The sequence below is a fragment of the Protopterus annectens genome, chromosome 2.part0, assembly GCF_019279795.1.
Source record: "Protopterus annectens isolate FY-2018-M chromosome 2.part0, PAN1.0, whole genome shotgun sequence".
NCBI lineage: Eukaryota > Metazoa > Chordata > Ceratodontiformes > Protopteridae > Protopterus > Protopterus annectens.
The window spans coordinates 996,933,865-996,954,312 of record NC_056728.1 but is presented as its reverse complement, the minus strand read 5'-3'; positions in this window follow the sequence as shown (position 1 = coordinate 996,954,312).

Here is a 20,448-nt window from a genome sequence, read left to right as displayed (position 1 = left end):
ACAGATAAAATAGCTACTCCAAAAGCCCCTAAAGGTCCCCTTATGACTTTAACCTATAGTAGCAATGTAGGTGATATTTGTAACATCATACGTCAGAACTGGAATATTCTGACCAGTGATGGGGACCTGGTGAATATAATAGGATCAAGACCGGACTTTGGTTATAGGAGAAACAAATGTTTGAAAGACCTGTTGTGTAGAGATAGATCCGTCAACAAAAAGTCTGCATCATTGATAACTGCAGGCACTTCCCCATGTGGGAAATGTAAACTTGTGAATATATTAATAAGAAGACGGTGTTTGAACATCCAGTGACTCATAAACAATATGTTTTTAAAGGGAGGGCGACATGTAGTTCTACAAATATAGTTTATTTGGCAGAGTGCAATCAGTGCTCTTCTTTTTATGTAGGTATGAATAACCAAATGTTTAAAAATAGGATTTTACAGCATATGTTTTGTATAAGACATGGTGATATACATAATGCCTTAAGTAGACATGTAACAGATTTCCCTACACATGGATTTGTGTTTAGAGTGATTGTGAATGTTTTCTTAACCAACAGAAGGGGCGATATTAAACATCTAACAGAGCTAGCTGAGTCCAAATGGATTATAGAGCTCATGGCCAATCATAAACCTGGCTTGAATAATGTTATACCAGTGAAACCTGTTCTTCAAAAAAGGCGGGTATTTTATTGAATTTGAATTTTTAATGAATGTGGTTGGTTGTTTGGTATTTTAAAAGGGTGTAGTTGCTTTTTACTGTTATCTGATGAAGGGATATTTCCCGAAAGCGCTTATCCTGTGTTTTATGGAATAAAAGGTTTTGAAGGAAAGCAGTGTCCAGCAGTGTTCTTCTCTTTTTTACCCATTATAGAGTACAATGGCCCTTTTGGAATGTACCTCACAAGACACCTGCAGCCGTTGGAAAGGCCACAGAAGTACCTCACAAAGAGGAGTACTGGCTCCAAACAGATGCCCTACACTGACCATCTCAAAAAACTCCAGCTTTACTCCATATCATATCGCCTACTCTGAGGTTATCTCTGCCTAACATATAAAGCTATGTCAAACCCAGAGCTGTTGGACATGCTACAGCTAAAGAAATCCCAATCCCTCCAAGCTACATGCTCTAGGGACCTAAACCATGTCACCACAATAAACAGGACATGCTTGAGAAATAGATTCCTGTCCCAGAGACTTCCCATACTCTGGAACAAGCTACCCATCTATGTCAAGCAAAGTTCCTCATTAGCACGCTTCCAGAAAAATCTTGATGAGTGGATGGGAAATAGGAAATACACCCCTGGGATCACTTCTGTGACTCTGCTCAACAGGGGGACTGGAAAATAACTTTCTTGGGTGGCATAAGCCAGGGAACCTTGTTGGCTAGGCTTACTTAGGCCCTTGGGCCGATAGCCTAGTACCTAGCTATGAACCTATAAGTATTTTTTGCACTTCTCTGCACTTGATTTGCACTGTTCTGATACCTAGATAGCATAGACTAGATTCAGACCTGCTTAATCTAGACTGTTATTGATACACTTGAGGAGTAAACCAGCCATTTTAAATTAAGAAGGGCTCCCCTACATCCTTGTGGCAAAAGAGTGTGGATCCAGCCTTGTCTGAGGTGGAGCTTGCTGGAGGAAGGTTTAGTGTGTGCTTTCTTCTTGGTAGAGTAGCATAAAAATGTTTTACTTTCACCTGTATTTAAGCCTCGTGTCTACGCAGTGCAGCGCACAATGCAACAGGGGTTAGTGGTGCCCTGTATAGACACAAATGTCCGGAAACTTAATTTTTCCCAAGACATCTGTCAGTGGAACCCTCCCAAGCCTCCCTACTGCAATACAGGCAACTCAATTGTGCACTTTGCAGCATTTGTTAGCCCTAGTGCAAAAACTGATCAAACTAGCCCACTCCCTTCCCTAATAGTACATACAGTAAAAAACTTTTATAATGGACAGGCAGTTACCCATCATTTCACAGACCAGCCTGATTGACCTGGGCACCCTGAGGCAGTGTAGTAATTGCCTCATGTATACTAACATCCACTTAATCCTAAAACAAGTAAATACCCTATGTGAGAGATGTAATTACACTTGTTGTTTTTCTTTCGGCTTTTCCCGGTTAGCGGTCGCCACAGCGGAACTCCGGTCCGCTAATGATTGGCAGTGGATTTTTTTTTATGGTGCCGAGGTGCCAGCTCAATGCCCAACCTTCAACGAAGGCATACCCATTCACGCATGTCTTTTGAACACCACTCAGCAGCGGGGAGGACATGCAGACTCCACACAGAAGCCGCTCCAGCCGAGACTCGAATGGGAGAACCTTCTGCTGTGAGGTGCCAATGCTACCGCTGCACCACCGCGGCTTAATTACACTATGAAATTGAAATCAATTCTATCATGTAACAACAAGCCAGATATCAAAGAGGTTGTCAGCACACACACACTTCACCTCTCACACAAAATGAGGTTATGACACATAAACCCACATACATGGAGATACTCACTAGAAGCCTACCAAAATATCAGAGGCCTCCCAAATCATAAACCTCTTGCACACACTGCTATGCAAATAGAAAACATTACACATAGTAAAAAATACACCAGTATGTCAGTAAATAAGCCCCTAAAGCAAAACACCTCAAAACCTAATGTCTTTGTCATAGGCCACTCCATAGTGAGACACACAGATGCCCCTCTCACCAGGGTGGACAAGGAGAACGTTACAGTCACCTGCCTGTCAGGTGCCAGGATCCATTAATTCACACATGCACTCAAGTCACTCAACAACAAGTACCATTATGACTCTGTCATAGTCTATGTTGGAGTGAATGACTTGAGATGTACCTCTTTGGACTATATGAAGAGCAGCATGACTGAACTCTCAGATTATGTGTCCTCGGAAGGTATAACCCTAGCCCTAAACAGCAGTCTACCTTCACCCAGGATTATGTCACAATATAAACAAAAAATGATGGACTTCAGCAGTTGGTTTAACTTGTGGTGTCAGTCCAGTGGGATCAGGTATCTATCAGTCTGTGAAGAGATAGTGGACAGGCCATGTTGCCAGAGATGGTCTGCACCTGTCTCCTCTAGGCTTTTGGATACTGGCAAAGGCACTTGCCTCCCCCATAATGCCTTTTTTAGGTAATGTCAGAATAACACAATTTCTGATGTAGCAAAATTCACTGGAGACAAACTCAAGGTTCTGCTGCTTAACTAATTATATCCGAGTAACTGCTCCAGGTGCATCTGCAGTTAACTCCTACTGATGCCTCTAGGTGTCAAATATTGTGTGTTCATATTTGCATCAATAACTCCCAAACCATGGTATGTACAAGGTTTTAAATGATTTCATCTTAAAGCTTCCACAATGGCAAACTCAACTGCATTAATATTTGACCTATGTCTAGTGTAGTTAGAAATATTAACTATTGTTTTTATGATATTAGTTTATATTGATATAGTTTTCACATTTTTCTAAATATCTCAATAACCAATTAACATAGACAGAACTCCATAGGCTCATATGAATAAAATAATGCTGATAGTGTGTGTAACTTGAGTGGCTGCTGAGATGTTGTAAGTTGTTTACAAAATATTACCCAGGCAATAGTTACTGTGTTTACTGTGACTTATAAAATTCATTTTAAGGCCTAGAATCCACTATAAAAATAGTTTGTACTGAAGGGTTTGCCATTTGTATTTCTTACATAACCACTATAGTTCCAGAGATATGAACATTTGTTCGGAATGTGAGGACATCATTTGATTCTGTCAAAAGGCTTAGGCTCTGCCCATTGGAAGTTACAGTGCAAACTTCCTGAACTCCATTGGAGGGAATACTCAGATATGTGGTGAACTGGTAGCAGATGGCACCACTTATACTATACCAGAGGAAATTGGCAACCTACTAGCTGACAGATTTGGCACAAATGTCACTCCCCGTCCCTACCAGCCATACCCCAAAACATACTTGACACCTGTTCTCTGCCTAGTATCTCTAGAGATCAGGTCATATTTGTGCTCTCCAAGGACAAAAACACAGACTCAGTGGGACCAGTTAACATCCCAGGTTGCTTATTACTTAGTGGACCCACTTGACATTCTCTTAAACTCTAGCCGGAGAACTGGCTTTGTTCCAGCAGAGTGAAGAACAGCAACAGTAATCCCCTTGCACAAAGGTGGGAGATCAACCCACCCTGGTAACTATAGACCCATAAGTCTAACCAGTCTCAACTGCAAGGCCATGGAAAGAACTATCAGGGACCTTATCAACAAGGACATAGGCAACCTTCAAACTCTAGACTCAACCCAGTTTGTCTTTGTTAAGGGGAGACCATGCTTATTAAACCTAGTAGACTTCTTTGACAAAATCTCCAAAGCCCTGGATGAAGGTAAGACCATTCATACTTCCTATTTTGACCTAAACAAGGCTTTTGACACAATCCCCCACTCAGGTATCATTGAGAAACTTTCCCAGCTGGGGTTTAACCCATACTCCAGTAGATGGGTAGACAATTGGCTCACCGACAGAACACATACTGTCAAAGTTGGTGACTCCACCTCTACCAGTAGATCCATCATCAGTGGCATACCACAACGATCTGTGCTTGGCCCTTTACAGTTTGGAATCTATTTTTCAGAAGTCTAGGCTAAAGTAGATGGCCTTTGGCTTACCAAGTTCACTGATGAGTGCAAATTGGGTGGAATCATTGAGTCCCCCACCGATGTTACCATATTACAGCAGGGGCTAACACAGACAAATGACTAGTGCCAAAGCCACAGTCTAAAACTAAACACAAAAAGTGCATTATTATCCCCTTTGGAAAAGTGGAATTCCCTGCTAATTACAATGTTGACAGCACCCCCCTCCCCCTCATTTCAAACGCAGTTATGTGAGATCTGGGAACACAGGAAGATAGCAATCTGAACTTTGAGCACCAAGTTTCCACAGTGATAAGGAAAGCCTTCTATGTTACGTATCTCATAAGTAAGGGAATTACATCCAGATCTAAGGATGTTATAACTCCACTGTACTCAACCCTCATCAAACCATTAGTAGAGTACAATGTTCCCTTCTGCATGTACCTCACCAGACACCAGAAGCAGCTGGAGAGACCTACGATGGTTTCTCACTAACAAAATACAGAGCCTCTAAGCCACAACTTACATGGATCAACTGTCAGATAGTCTGAAATGCCCAAGGGATCATCTACAATGAGTGTGTATGTAACCATGGGAGTTTTCATGACTCACACATACAGTACACATGTGACCTGCAGACATGGTTTGCTGGGATGACTTTCCACAGGGGCATCTGGTGGAGGATGCAGGTTATGTACTAGAGCATTTGCTCATGACACCCATTAGAAATCAATACAATTCCACTGAGCATAGATACAATGATGCCCCTGCTTATTCTGGGAATATAATGCAACATGCATTGCCTTGCTCAAATCAATGTTCCAGTGGCGTCTAGACATATTAGTAGGTGCCCTGCAATACAACCCACCACTCTGACAAAATGCTCAGTCTGTGCCATGTTGCATAATGTAATATTCAGAAAAAAGCTTCTACAAGGACAACAAGGCCAAGGAATACAGTTTTCAGGAACACAGACAGGGCCAGCAGCTCAATCAGATACAATTGAGGAGTCTGAGAAAGACTCACTAGCTGTCCATGCTGCTGGCAGACACAGGCGTACACAATATGCCATGGGTGTGGCTAACAGGCAAAGGACAGCACACACAATGAATACCTAAGTGAAACCCTAAGAACCTAAGAACATACAAATTTTAAAAGTGATACCTGCCAAAGTACTCAGCCTTTACTTAACCAGTTAATGGTTAAGTTATGTCACCATCAGATGGAGTCAACCCCCAAGGACACATATCGTAACTGCAAGTATTAACAAGGTAAGTATTCAACCTTTAAAATATATATAGAAATGATTTCTCTCATATGCAGATATTTATGTTATTAATATGAAACAAGTCTCAACTGTACAGTGATGTTAGCAGTAACTCATGACTGATTTATGCAATGTACATATATGATTCAGCCCAATGCTGTGCATCAAGCATTTCAGTTGACCAATGTACATAAACCGATAGTGAGCAGGTCAATGTTAGCATCATTTACACAGGTTTAGCACCAAGCAATTATAAGTTAGCATGACTGCATTATTAATAATAATACAACAAATACACTGAGGGTCAAGAAGAACATAATCAATCATTTACAATTGAGCAGGAAAAATAATCAATTTTTGCAAGTAATTCAAAGAAAGCAAGTATCTGAATAAGCAAGCATTTGCTATATCAGTCACAAGGAAATGTGGAAATGGCAGGGCACAGTTATCATCACTTGCACAGCATTGGTGTGGGAGACTTACAGTATGGCAAGCCTGACACCAAAGAAGTAAGGGTGTGTGAAGGAGAAAAAAGGTTCCAGCAACTATAAAATTGTCAAGGCCGGTAGCAACAGAAATATATCAGTTAGTAGTGATGTTTATGTAATGTCTGTGTGTGTGTGTGTGTGTGTGTGTGTGTGTGTGTGTGTGTGTGTGTGTGTGTGTGTGTGTGTATGAGGTGGTATGGCCAATATGATTTTTAATGTGTGTGCATCTGCATGAACACAATCAAGCACTGTGCTAGCACTGCATTCTAGCATCTTGCACAAGTGTGATCCGTGCATGGTAGAATAATCAGCGTTGTCACCTGCACCCAATGAGAACTACCTTTGCCAGGAGTTGCACTGCTAGTTCCATGGCCTGGACTAAAAGTTGTGGTGCTACCTGAATGAGAGCAATGTTTGCTGGATAAGCTCCCATTATGACTACGTCTACAATCATGACAACATGGCCTACTACAGCTGGGTGTGGATACCTCAATCACTGACAGAGCAGTGGAAGTAGTTCCACTACAGGAGCAGGATCTGGCATGACCACCTCAGCTAACATCTGATGATGTAGCAGCTCTCTGACCACATGGATGCCAGGTCTTCCTCAGCAGACATTCCATTACAGACATTGCCGGATCCAATGGGATTGGAATAAAGGTTAAGATGTTTAACTCATAGTGCTTGAGTCTCATCTTTGAGGAAAACCGGCTAGACTTAAAATAACTCACAAGGGTAGCTAGCCTAGTACTTGTCTATGAACCTGTGAACCTGTCCATGGTTCAGGCAGTCTCACATGTCAGAATGCACAACATTTTACTCACTCTCTCTCTCTCTCTCTTCTGAGGCATTGGTGGAAAGAGCCTGTGCCTCTGGGACAGCCCTACACATATGATGCATGGCACCTACTGTCACACCAACAGGAGGAAAGTGGACAGTAAGCCTCATTGAAGCACCTTTGCCAACACCACTTTGTGGCACTTCAACCTCACAATGGATATGGGGAGACTCAGCCAGTTCTGCCACTGGAGTAACTGCACTACCCTGATCAACTGTGTCACCCACAACCTATCCTATATTTGAGCGCATCGAGGCATGGGTATGCGAGGCATGTTGACTGTCTGAAATATGCACAAGTGATGTGGAAGCCAAATTTTCAATATCAGACTGACCCACTGTCCCCCAGACTCTGCCTCTTTATTGCTGCCATCATCATCAGGAGTTACTGGTACTCTGACATCAGGCAGTAGGAGTTCCACTGTGCTGGTGGCAGGATCACCTATTATAACAAGTAATTAACAAAACAAAGAGAGAAATAGAATAAAAACTGACAAAACTTATGCTATGTAAGATGTAATTGAAGCAGTTTGTTTGTGTCTTTCGGCTTTTCCCGGTTAGGGGTTGCCACAGCGGAACTCTGGTCCACTAATGATTGGTAGTTGATTTTTACGTGCCAAGTTACCCCCATTCACACATGTCTCCATGCAGAAGACGGTCTAGCTGAGAATCAAACCGGACAGCGTCTTACTGTGAGGCGACAATGCTACCGCAGCCCCACCACCGCGGGACATGTAATTGAAGCAGTAATATATGCAAATGTAAATATTTATTAATTTATTATCTTTTGTTTACTGAGATGGTCCAACTGGGCACTCAGGACCTTTTTCAGAGAAGACCTAGGAAGAAAAGCTCCAAATTAAAAAAGGACTTTTATGTGTACATAAATATACTTTATACACAGTAATAAGTAAAATAAGTATAAAAAAAATGTTTGTACTTACTATGTGTAGCTGGAAGTCCAAATCAGTACCAGATGTGACTTCATGGAAGATAGGGAGATGAAACACATTTGTTAAACATTACAATGCATATGACACAAGAACCAGAAAGCAATCTTCTTTACATATGCATAATAAGAAATGTGTTATACAAAAGTCTACTCTCCTGTTTCCTTATACCGCACTGTAGTCCAATCTACGAAACAGGCACACATACATGGAAGCGCATGTCGATGTTAAGTGCTTTTGTGTATGTGTGTTAATGTTTTGTGATTCGGACATATGCTAGTCGAGCATGTGTCTGGATCCTATATATATATATATATATATATATATATATATATATATATATATATATATAGATATATATATATACACACACACACACACACACACACACACATATACATATATTTATATATATATATATATATATATATATATATATATATACACACACACACACACACACACACACACATCTATATATATATATATATATATATATATATATATATATATATATATATATATATATATATATATACACACACACACACACACACACACACACACACACACACACACACACACACACACACACACACACACACACACACACAAACACACAGATAGATATTAGATGTATAGATAGATATAGCACAAGGTTAACACATTTGTTGGGCTAAAAACAAATGTAATCCCCCTGACATCGGAACAACTGTTCACAGTTTCATGGAAATGCTTCTATAATGGCAAGTGATATTAGCTTCCAAAAATTTTAATTCGGAGAAATAACTGATATCCATGGTTATGCCAACAGCAATGGACAATCATTGCAGACAGTGAATAATTCTACTGTGAAATGTAATTCATCAGTAATGTAAAAATAAATTGCATAAAAACAGCAACATACCTTTTAAGCAAATCAGTTCTTAAAGTAGAATAAAATAGCAGTATCAGACTCTCTGTCTCTAGTCTCCCCTAGTATTATACAAATTCCTTGCCAACACAATTAGCTTATATAATGCAGATTAAGCCCTCTGGGCAATCTGGCTATGCAAATCAAGTGTGAACTCGTAAACATTTATGAATTCTGCAATCTAACCTAGGTGCAGGGCAGGAATACATGGTGCAAGGACCTTTAAAATTTCATGCACATGTCCTAACACTGCAAGGACAAGTACTGAGAAGTGTTTCTTGCTAAGGACTTGCAGGTGTGAATGGTTAGGTGGATCGCAGGACTCAGGAATACTCAGTGTTTCACACTTTTTCTTCTTTGATGTATACTTACTGAGGTTGTGTCTGAGGGAAGAGAGTTAAGGAAAAGTCAAAGATTACATTCACTGGTTTAGGAGATAATCAGTCATACTGTTTTTATTAATTGCTTATAACCAAACTGTGCCTCTGAGTAAAACGTTGTCTGCAATTCTAATGAAGTGCATTACAATTTATCAGACATCAAAAGCAATCCAAATACTGCATTCATGTTAGAAAGTGTAGATAGGAGAATGATGCTCATAAGATGAAGAGAAGAAAACAAGTGCAGTGTTGCAAATATTTGTTTAATATTGTGAGAGGAAGCATTAGTTTAACTGTTGTTAATATCCCATCAACCCATACATCTACTGGCAAATTACGAAGGACAAATTTCAAAACATGGGTATGTTGCATGTTCAGTCTCAGTTTATACAATGTCCCATCTTGAGTATAGGCAATCTAGTTGTTCTTCTTCCTAATATATGCCTATGTTTGTAGCAAATAGTGTGCATTGTTAATGCCATGGTTTGATGATTCAAATCCAGAGAGGATGATGTTCATATGAAAGTAATGATGTTTAAGGAGCATATGTTCTTGTTACAAGACAGCACAGTTGAGGAAACATCAGAAATGTATGTTTTAAGTCCTTGTTTCCTAATGTTTCCTTACTAATTTTTTCTCTTCTCATCCTTTGAGCTCAGTTTGGCATTGACCACTGTTGACTGTCAGCAGTTACTCACAGTGAACAACAGTTCAATTTCTAAGGTAAAAAATCAGAACTTTAATTTGGAATGCCATCAGTAGTGCAACTGAGACTGGTGCTGGTATACTTCTGACAGCATTCTATAGAGTACTGAAGTAAGAAATTCTTCCTGTCAGCTCCTTGTCTCTATGGCACAAGGTGTAGGTGGACTAAGCTTAGAGAAAGATGACAGATAATGCAGGGATCAAAACTAGTTTACTGGTATTTTTTGAGTGAGCTCAGAATAAATAGTGACACACAATGTTGTATTTGAAATGAACAGGCTAAATTCTGCATGATAAATGCTAAGAATAGTACTCCTTCTCATTATTTGTAGTGATATGTGCAATGGAAAATGTAACACATGACAATTTGTAAATTTTGATAACACAAAAGCAATAACATGAGAAATGTGAACAAATAGTCAAATACATTGGACTCTCCCAGCAATCCTGATTAATACCTTTTATTTTAAATGTTTATGTCATTATTAATTGTATATACTGCGCAAGTAATGAGCTACTATAATTTTCAGTGTGTCCCCTTTCTGTGCACTTGCTGTTACATGAAAGCTTGATGATGTGTAACACAAATGCTACTTGTAATGTGGCAATCAGATGTGAAAAGGATGACTATGCCATGTTAATGTTGTATGTACTATGTTCCCATCCTTCAATTTTATTTTTAATTATAGTTTCTGTGTCGCACACACATATTTATATATATATATATATTTTTTTTTTTTGCCTTTTTCCAGTTATCTCTGTGGCACAAGCTGTAAATACCTTGAGTTAGAACCAAAAGTAGAGGTGCCAGGGGGGAGGGTTTCAAATAATTGGTAAGGATAGTTTTGCATGCAGTGTGGGCAGCTGTGGTGGTGCAGTGGTTAGTGTTGCCACCTCACAGCAAGAGGTTCTCTGGTTTGATCCTTGGCTGGGGTGCCTTCTGTTTGGAGTCTGCATGTCCTCCCTGTGGTCAAGTGGATTTCTTCTGGTTGCTCCGGTTTCCTCCCACATCCCAAAGACATGCTGTAGGTGGACTGGAGACTCTAAATTGGCCCTAGGTGTGAGTGTGTGCATGTGTGTGCCTTCTGTGGAAGGTTGGGCACCGGGCTGGCAACTCAACACCGTAAAACTCTACTGCCAGTCATGAGCAGACAGCTTATCTGCTGTGGCGACCCCTAACTGGGAAAAGCTGAAAGAAGAAGAAGTTGTTTTGCATTCAGTGTCAGATGAAGTATTCATACAAATTTTTGGATATGAATTTAGTGAAGTTAGTCTGTGTGATAAGTGTTGAATATGTTTTCTACTGTCCTTGTGAACTGCTGTTAGCAATGTTTTATTGTGAGAAACCAAAGCATTCTTCTTATGAATAACAGTATTTGCTATGCATAATGTCAAAAATTCCAGATTCTAAAGTGTGAGAAGAGAAACTTACTGACATGATGAATGTGGAAATATGTAGAACATATGTCAAAGGAAAAAACTTCAAAGACCAATACACATAAGGTTCAGATAAGGCACATTTAATATCTTGCTGCAAGGAGACAAAAACATGCAAATACAGGATTTTGTCTAACTACTAACAGAAAGTATGCTATTCTTATGCTGTTCTACAAGGCATTGCCTTCTATGGTTGACATAATCAAACACAACTTTCAGTATTGTTCTACAGCAGATGTTACTCAGATTTTCTGCTGACATGACTGGATTTATGAAAAACATTTTGAGAAAAACAACCTGGCCTTGGTGGGCTCTAGCCCGTTACAAGCGTGTATTGTGTAGTTCTAATACATGTGTTACATTTCAAGGTACTTTTCTAGCTTAGGCACAAGCAAATGCTGATTGCAGTTCATATTTTCAACCAGTCTTTGTTCTGATTATCTATAGCTTCTGTAGCTATGTATTTTCTCACAGCACAAGCGGAACTCCTTATCTAAGTCTCATAACATTTATACAAGTGATACATCTATTCATTATTTTCCTGACACAAGCAGAAATTATCTGCTTCCGTGTAAATTTCCAAAGCATAAGCAAAGATTATAGCTGCGCATATTTCATGACAATACAAGGTTAGAAAGCTTCTGCAATTTGAACAGATTTTATGCAGTGCGAAATAGAATAAATGTGTTAACCCTTTTCAAGCCTTAAATGCACTAAGCATATTACTAATACATACACTAATACATATTTTTCTGACATTTCCCCCCTTTTAATACTTTTATTCTACTTTCAAAATAAGCATAAACAATTTTTTCTTCTCCTAACCTCTTCCCACTTAGGATTTGCAGTTAAGAGAGTCATTCAATTTAATCTTATGAAAGCATTTTCAATCTTTTAACAGTTCTTCAAACTCAGTACTTTGATATAAGGTTTCAGAAACTGACATGTCTATAAAGTCTTTAATCAGTCTTTTCATGCAGGGGATGCCACAGCAAACACATACTCCCAGTAGGATCATTCCTACACAAATGGCTATCAGGATGTTCATTAGGATAGTACCCCACCCCCAAACCATTTCTGGAAAAAGTCTGTCAGTGGGTTTGATCCTGGTTTGGTCATGGCCGACATTTACTGAATTACCTCAGGGTGATTGTCTATCTTGTGTTTATGGTCAGGAATATACGAACAGCACTCCTCCTGGATTAAAGTGCAAGTACTGCCTCTCACCGCTAAGGTGAAGTTGAGAGCCATGCAGTTTTGAAGCACTACAGTTCTCATGGCATTCAGTTCATCAGTCATCAATTCGAGAGCGGAAAAATTTGCATTACTCATTACTTCGAGAAGTTTAGACAGTTTTCTCAGCTCCCAGATCGATTTCACTGCTCCATATGCTGGTAATATGCCTGCCCACGATATAACACTATCACTCAAGTCCATGTGTGTCAGTCCATTGCCTATGGAATGATGGTTTTTCCAACGTGCATCAATTTGCCCCATTGGGTTTACAGGTTTCTTGATGACTTCTCGGACATTCCGAATTTTTCTTGAGGCAAAACTGCAGTGTGTCGTATGGTCGGGACCAGGTAGCCCAAAAAACAACTGCCGGACCAATTCTCAGGTAACCACTTATATGCCTTTCTGCCACATACAAAATAACAGTCCTCTACTTTAGTAGTAACTTTGCTATGAATATACACTTGTCCTGCATGAAACATTTTTCTCTCAATTATAGACAGCTGTTTATAGAGAACAGAATTATGTTTTACTTCAATTGTTTTGTGCATCAATTCAAGAAATGAATCATAGTTTGTATTACAATAAGAACCTGCATTGTTAGCTTTAGTGTAACATTTATAAGGAACAGTCACATTACAATTGCTCCAACCCACCTGAACAGTATAATTTTTATAAAAACACACAGTTTCCTTTTGTGGAATAGACAAGTGCAATGCTATTTTATCTTGTGATGTAATGGTTGAAGTATCATAAATCAAGTTTTCCCAGGTCTCGTTGACCCCTAGGGGGACTGTAGTCATTAATAACCCCCCGTATGCTGTCGGCAAAGCTGTGCAAATCCAGCAATTTGAAACATTGAAAGTTTCAGCATACACATATTTAATTGTCTGGTAAGTGTTGAAGTTTGGGTGCCAGTCTATGAGTAACGCTTCACGTTTATTCAGTTCAGTTTGTGTGGCTGAAAAAAGGAATGGCCACAACAAAAAGATTATTGTCACTAGTACAGTTAACAGGATGATTATGCAATACTTCTGAGGAAATGGTTGTTCTACATTCCTGTTTTTTCTGGATTCTATCATTTTGCTGTTGACATGTGACAAGATTTTTGTCCAGTTCAAAATTCTTAACTAGTTTGCAGTATGTCAGGTGGATCCACGAGGCACGCTCTGCAATCTTGACTGCAGTGGGTGTCGACAGAAGCACTTGATGTGGACCTTCCCACTTTGGTGACATCCAATTCTTCTTTTTTATTGTCTTCACCCAGATCCAGGTTCCTGGAGCCACTGCCACTTCTGATGGTCTGGTTTGTTCTTTATCTGAAACAGAATTTGACTGCAACAGATGTTGTTTATCAATGTCAAGGGAGGGGAACTTGCTGATGGCTATGTTCATCAACTCTTCGGTCACTGCCCCTGGACCAGTTGTAACCAAGTCCTGGCTGTACCAATAGAACATTTCACCCTCTGATTGTACTGCAAAGGTATCAATTTGTCACTGCGCTTCCATACCCTGCATAGTCGGAACTACTACTATACCAAATAGCTTCATAAGGTCTCTGCCCAAGAGGTTTACTGGGCATTTTGCAGAAACAACAATTTTGCTTTTCTGGGTCAATCCTGAAACAGGATCAGTTATTGCAATATTATAGGAGAGGGGCTCCCGATACAGCTGTCCATTAGCTGCTTTCACTAGTATGTAATCAGGTGACTCTGAATTCTCTGGCAGTTTGGATGGATGTATCAGGGTCTGTGATGCCCCTGAGTCACACAAGAATTTGACCTCCCTCTCTTCTACCAGGCATGTAACTTCTGGTTTTGTGTCTGCTATATAGAGCTCTAAGCTCAATAAAGCTAAATCCAATATTTCATTTTCTTCACTATCCGTAACTTCCTGCACTTCCTCTATTTCTTCTGTCATATCCTCTACTCCTTCTATCACATTCTCATTTGTCCTTTCTCTGCTATCCCCTTCTAGTGATTCTTGACTATCATATAGTCAGTCCTCACCCTCCTTGTCTTCCGTGGTTGCCTTCTTGTTTTTCTTGCAATCCCTTTCCAAGTGTCCCTTTTTACCGCATTTAAAACATTCACCCCTTTTCTTTCGCCCTTCAAAGTCCTCTGATCACTGATCAGATTGTTTGTTTCCCTGGGCATTTCTCTTGCCCTTTTTCCCGGACTGTACTACATAGACTTCTGCTCCATCTTCTAGAGAAAATACTTGGGCTTTCTTTTTCTTTTTGCTATTCAAATGCCTTTTGGCATGCCTAGCATATTCAAGTAATGAATGTAACCTCTTTGTACAATGATCTACCATGTGCTTTGTAATAAAACGGCTTATGGGTGCAATGCTGCCTTTCAAAAATGCATTCTTTAACTGCTGCTCATATGGGGAATCTTGTGTTTGATCTTCAGGAACCTGCATTCCACAATGGTCATTAAAACATTCTAACAGTCTGGCATAATATCTGTCAATAGTTTCACCTTCTTGTTGGATGCATTGATTAATGCAAGTCCAGTCTGCCCTTGGCTTCCATTTCTCAGAGATGTGGTCTGTAAGACCTTTTACTCTGTTGTCTAGTTCTGCGCTGCTATGTGGGAGGGGTCTGTGTGCAGCATCACGGGGATTCCAATTGCCACTAATCATGTGCCAATCTGGTCCCACAATTTGTCTGACTACTTTTTCTACCTCTTCTCCATTTAAATTATAACTTAGCCTCATTCCTTGTAAATCTTCTAAGAACTTTCTAAAATTAACATTTGGATGGGGAATTCCCTCAGTGGCTTTCCGGATGTCTTCCGGAGTCCAGGTTCTATACACTAGAATAGTTGGGTCTTGACCTTATTGCCCTGCCTGAGGATTAGGTACTTCTATGAGTGGGCATATTTCTTCTTCACTCATAGATCGTGAACTCCTACCCATTTGATATAATTCAATGTCCCCTTTTGAGTTACCTGCCTGTGTTTGAAACCTGGTCTCGATGGGATCTCTAATAAATGGTTTTGCTTTTGTAGTGTCTCTGTTTACAGTGGCAGCAGGATATAGTGGGGGTGGACTAACTTGTTCACTTGCTTCATACTCTGGTAAGGGGGGCGGAGGGGCCGATGCTATTACTAAGTTATTGTCCTCCTTATCTAAAAACATTGCTTTTGAATTATACCAAATGAGAACTGGCAGAATGACCAAGGCAGTATAAATCTAAACAAAAATTCTTAAAACGTTTATTAAAGAGGTAAGCGCTTTCACATAAAAATGCTTCTTCAGACCTTTACACAGAATAAAAAATGGTCGAATATATACTATACAAGAAACAAATACACCAATAAGAATTCAGACTCAATTATCTGCATTAATTAATGTAAATAAGAAAAAAATATATATATATATCATATTATTAAAATGCTTATAAAAATATATAAAAAACTATACATTAAAAAAAAAATATATATATACATTTATTTAGGGACCCTCCGCTTTTTCAAATAAATGTATATATATATTTTTTAATGTATAGTTTTTTATATATTTTATATATATATATATATATATATATATATATATATATATATATATATATATATATATATATATATATATTTTTTTAATTCTGTGTAAAGGTCTGAAGAAGCATTTTTATGTGAAAGCGCTTACCTCTTTAATAAACGTTTTAAGAATTTTTGTTTAGATTTATGCTGCCTTGGTCGTTCTGCCAGTACTCATTTGGTATAATTATTTTTATTTATTCTGAATGAACGTTTACTCTGTGGATTTTTGTTGTTTTTTTGCTCATTTTTTATTGCTTTTGAATTATTGTTCTTTTGTTCCCTACGGTTTACTTCCTCAATCCACCTGTGTGCCTGAGGAATTCCTAATTGGCGCTGCTTTTTTACCTTACCTTTGGAATCGGTTTTAAGCTGTTTGACAAGTTTGATAAGCGAGGATTTTTCCAACTTACAGTCAAATTCATACTTATTAACCCACTTTGAGTAGTATTTAATATTATCAGCGCGCTGTGACTGCATGTATCTTGCGTTTTTGGTTAATGGCGGATTTTGGGGTCTTTTTGTGCTATTATTACCCATTTTGTTTTACCCTTTTCAATCGTTACATAACTCCTTATTTTTAACGTGGTACCACGGATTTTGTTATAGTCTCTTCAGAGTGACTGCCTACCTACTCTGTTTCCTTGATCTATGACAAGACAGTAATCTTTTCTGTCCCTGACTTGTAAAAATACAGTCCTGACAAAAACAATACAAATCTAGTCCCTGATCTAAAACAGAAAAAAAGATTCACCTTACCTGAGACTTCGTGATTGAGCACCTGTTTCTTAAAAACCCGTGCTTCAGTCGCAGATCAGAAAGTGGCTGTCCTCTTTTGTACGACAATTCAGTCGGAGGGCTTTTCAAATAAGAAGAACCGATGTGGTTTCTTCCCTGTACGGTTTCAAGCCACCTGGCCTGTCTGATCTGAGGCGAAGTGAGGGTTTCCGGTCCGAAGGACCAATCTGTCAAAGGAAAAAATTTCAAAGACCAATACATGTAAGTTTCAGATAAGGCACATTTAATATCTTGCTGCAAGGAGACAAAAACATGCAAATACAGGATTTTGTCTAACTACTGACAGGAAGTATGCTATTCTTATACTGTTCTACAAGACATTGCCTTCTATGGTTGACATAATCAAACACAACTTTCAGTATTGTTCTACAGCAGATGTTACTCAGATTTTCTGCTGACATGACTGGATTTATGAAAAACATTTTGAGAAAAACAACCTGGCCTTGGTGGGCTCTAGCCCGTTACAAGCTTCTATTGTGTAGTTCTAATACATGTGTTACATTTCAAGGTACTTTTCTAGCTTAGGCACAAGCAAATGCTGATTGCAGTTCATATTTTCAAGCAGTCTTTGTTCTGATTATCTATAGCTTCTGCAGCTGTGTATTTTCTCAAAGCACAAGCGGAACTCTGTATCTAAGTCTCATAACATTTATACAAGTGATACATCTATTCATTATTTTCCTGACATAAGCAGAAATTATCTGCTTCCCTGTAAATTTCCAAAGCATAAGCAAAGATTATAGCTGCGTATATTTCATGACAATACAAGGTTAGAAAGCTTCTGCAATTTGTACAGATTTTATGCAGTGTGAAATAGAATAAATGTGTTAACCCTTTTCAAGCCTTAAATGCACTAAGCATATTACTAATACATACACTAATACATATTTTTCTGACAACATATCACAAATTATTCACCCATATAGTCCAGTATAAATCATAACAGCAATGCATTTTCCTTTCAAAGTATGTCAGTGCATTTTCCTTTCAAAGTATGTCATAATGACTTGTATGAAAATATGTAACACAAATGCAAGTTCTGATCTGGGAAATTAGTCTTTAAAGTATTACTGATAGCTTTGTGTTTTTTTAATTACAAATTTATATTATTGTTTATTTTTTGGCTTTTGCATTGTACACCACTTGGCAGTGCCCAATGACATTTCACATCTAAAGGCAAAACTGAAAAATTTAATTTGAGCTGCTTTCAGTAGAGCAAATGCGCCTGGCACTGTTGTGCTACCATCAGCAATCTGGACAATACTAAGGGAAGAAAATACACCTGTCAGCTACCTATCTCTGTGAGGCAAGGTGTAAGTGCAGAGGGTTTAGATAAAAAAGGCTAGGTAATGCAGGGTTTGAACTGCAAACTTTTGTATTTATCTCCAGTTGCAACATTTCATGAACCTAGCAGGATTAGGAAAATATAGCACAGCATTTGAATAGTGCAGCAATAAAGCATTTGGAAACACATTATATCCCCAAGAGGGAGACCTATTTAACCCCCCTTATCATACTCATATCTTAATCTTATTTCTAATCTCCTACCCCTTTTTTCTGTAGCTGGGATGCAGGCTGCTGCCTTCTACCTGTTGTCAGTGTCCATTACAATGTGCAATTTAAACTTACTAAAGTATGAGTTCCTATGTGGTGAGCTGAGACAATCCACCAGTCTATGCACTAGTATTTTATACTGTCAAAGGTTCCAATTCCAGGACTATATCATACACTAATGTAATGTATATAATGTGTGTAACTGGCTGCTACATATGGTACTAACCCACCACTATCCTCCTCATGTCCTCATCACGTATCCACTCTGCTTTTTGATCCCTTTTTGATTCATATTGGAAATACTTTATAGTAGACAACAATACCTCTAAAGTGTACACATTTTCAAAACATGTTCACATTTCTGTATCTTAATTTGTGGTGTGTTCAGGACTGAACTTATTAAATAATGCCATTCATTTGATTTTCAGACTTGTTATAAGTCAGAAAATGCATTATCCTAGCAAAATTATAAATTTATAAGGGCAGTATTTGAAAATTGTCCCTAACTTTTGGCTTTTGTCATCCATTATCTTTTGCCTTTTTATGTACAGAACATGACAGAATAATCATGTTGACAACCCTAAGAGTAGTACACCCCAAAGATGTGCAGAAATGTCCCCATAAACAAATCTCTTAGTATGTCTCTGTACCTGTCTCCAAATGTCTCCCTCTTCCCACTCCATCTGTCTTATCAGTATTTCTCCTCAGAATGTGCACGATGCCTGGTGCAAAGCAATACCTGCAACTTATAGGAAATGGTGGTATACAGCTTCTAACAAAATCTTGTAAAGACAGGCTGATAGTGCTTTGAGGAGACAGTTTGTATCACCTCTTTAACAGTCTGAAGAGTGCAATGTACACCATATGGAATATTGCTATTGTAAGTAGAGTTATGAAGAGTGCTGCCCACAAACTGCCTTGCTTTATAATGTTTCCATAGTGCAGGTTTCTACCAGCATTAACATGCTTGGTCCTTCATGTGTTTCATATTTATTCACAAAATGCTCATATCTCCCCCAAAATTACTGCAGGACATTAGGTACAATCAAGGTTTTATGTGCTAACAAGCATAGTACAATAGGTACATTTGGGCAATATTGCTAATATACATATATAAGGTGATAGCATCAATGTAGTTTCATTTCAGTCCATGTTCTGAAGTATATTAATTATGACGCATACATCTCTTATTGATATATTGACTTTTTATTACTTGATCATGTCATACAAACACATACAATTGCATGGTAGAAATTGCAACATGCCTCAAATCCATGCACAATTACCAGATATGATGGCTGTGTAAATATAATACCTGTATCATCCATGCAATGAGTAATGTACTGCAAATATCATGACTGATGTGAAAACTATGACACATAAAATGTTAATATAACTCATATATGCTCTGGATTTCATGACAATCAGACCTATCTGTCTGTACTCCTTATTTGCATGATGGTCATGGAACACCACTGACTACTACTAATTCCCATTCTAGGTTCAACACCTTAATATATTATTACTTTTGTGCCAATGTACTGCGGTGGTGGTGCTGTTCGATTCTCAGCTAAAGCATCTTCTGTGTGGAGATATGCGTGAATGGGTGTACCTTCGTTGAAGGTTGTGCATCAGAGCTGACAACTTGGCACGTAAAAATCTACTGCCAATCATTAGCGGACCGGAGTGG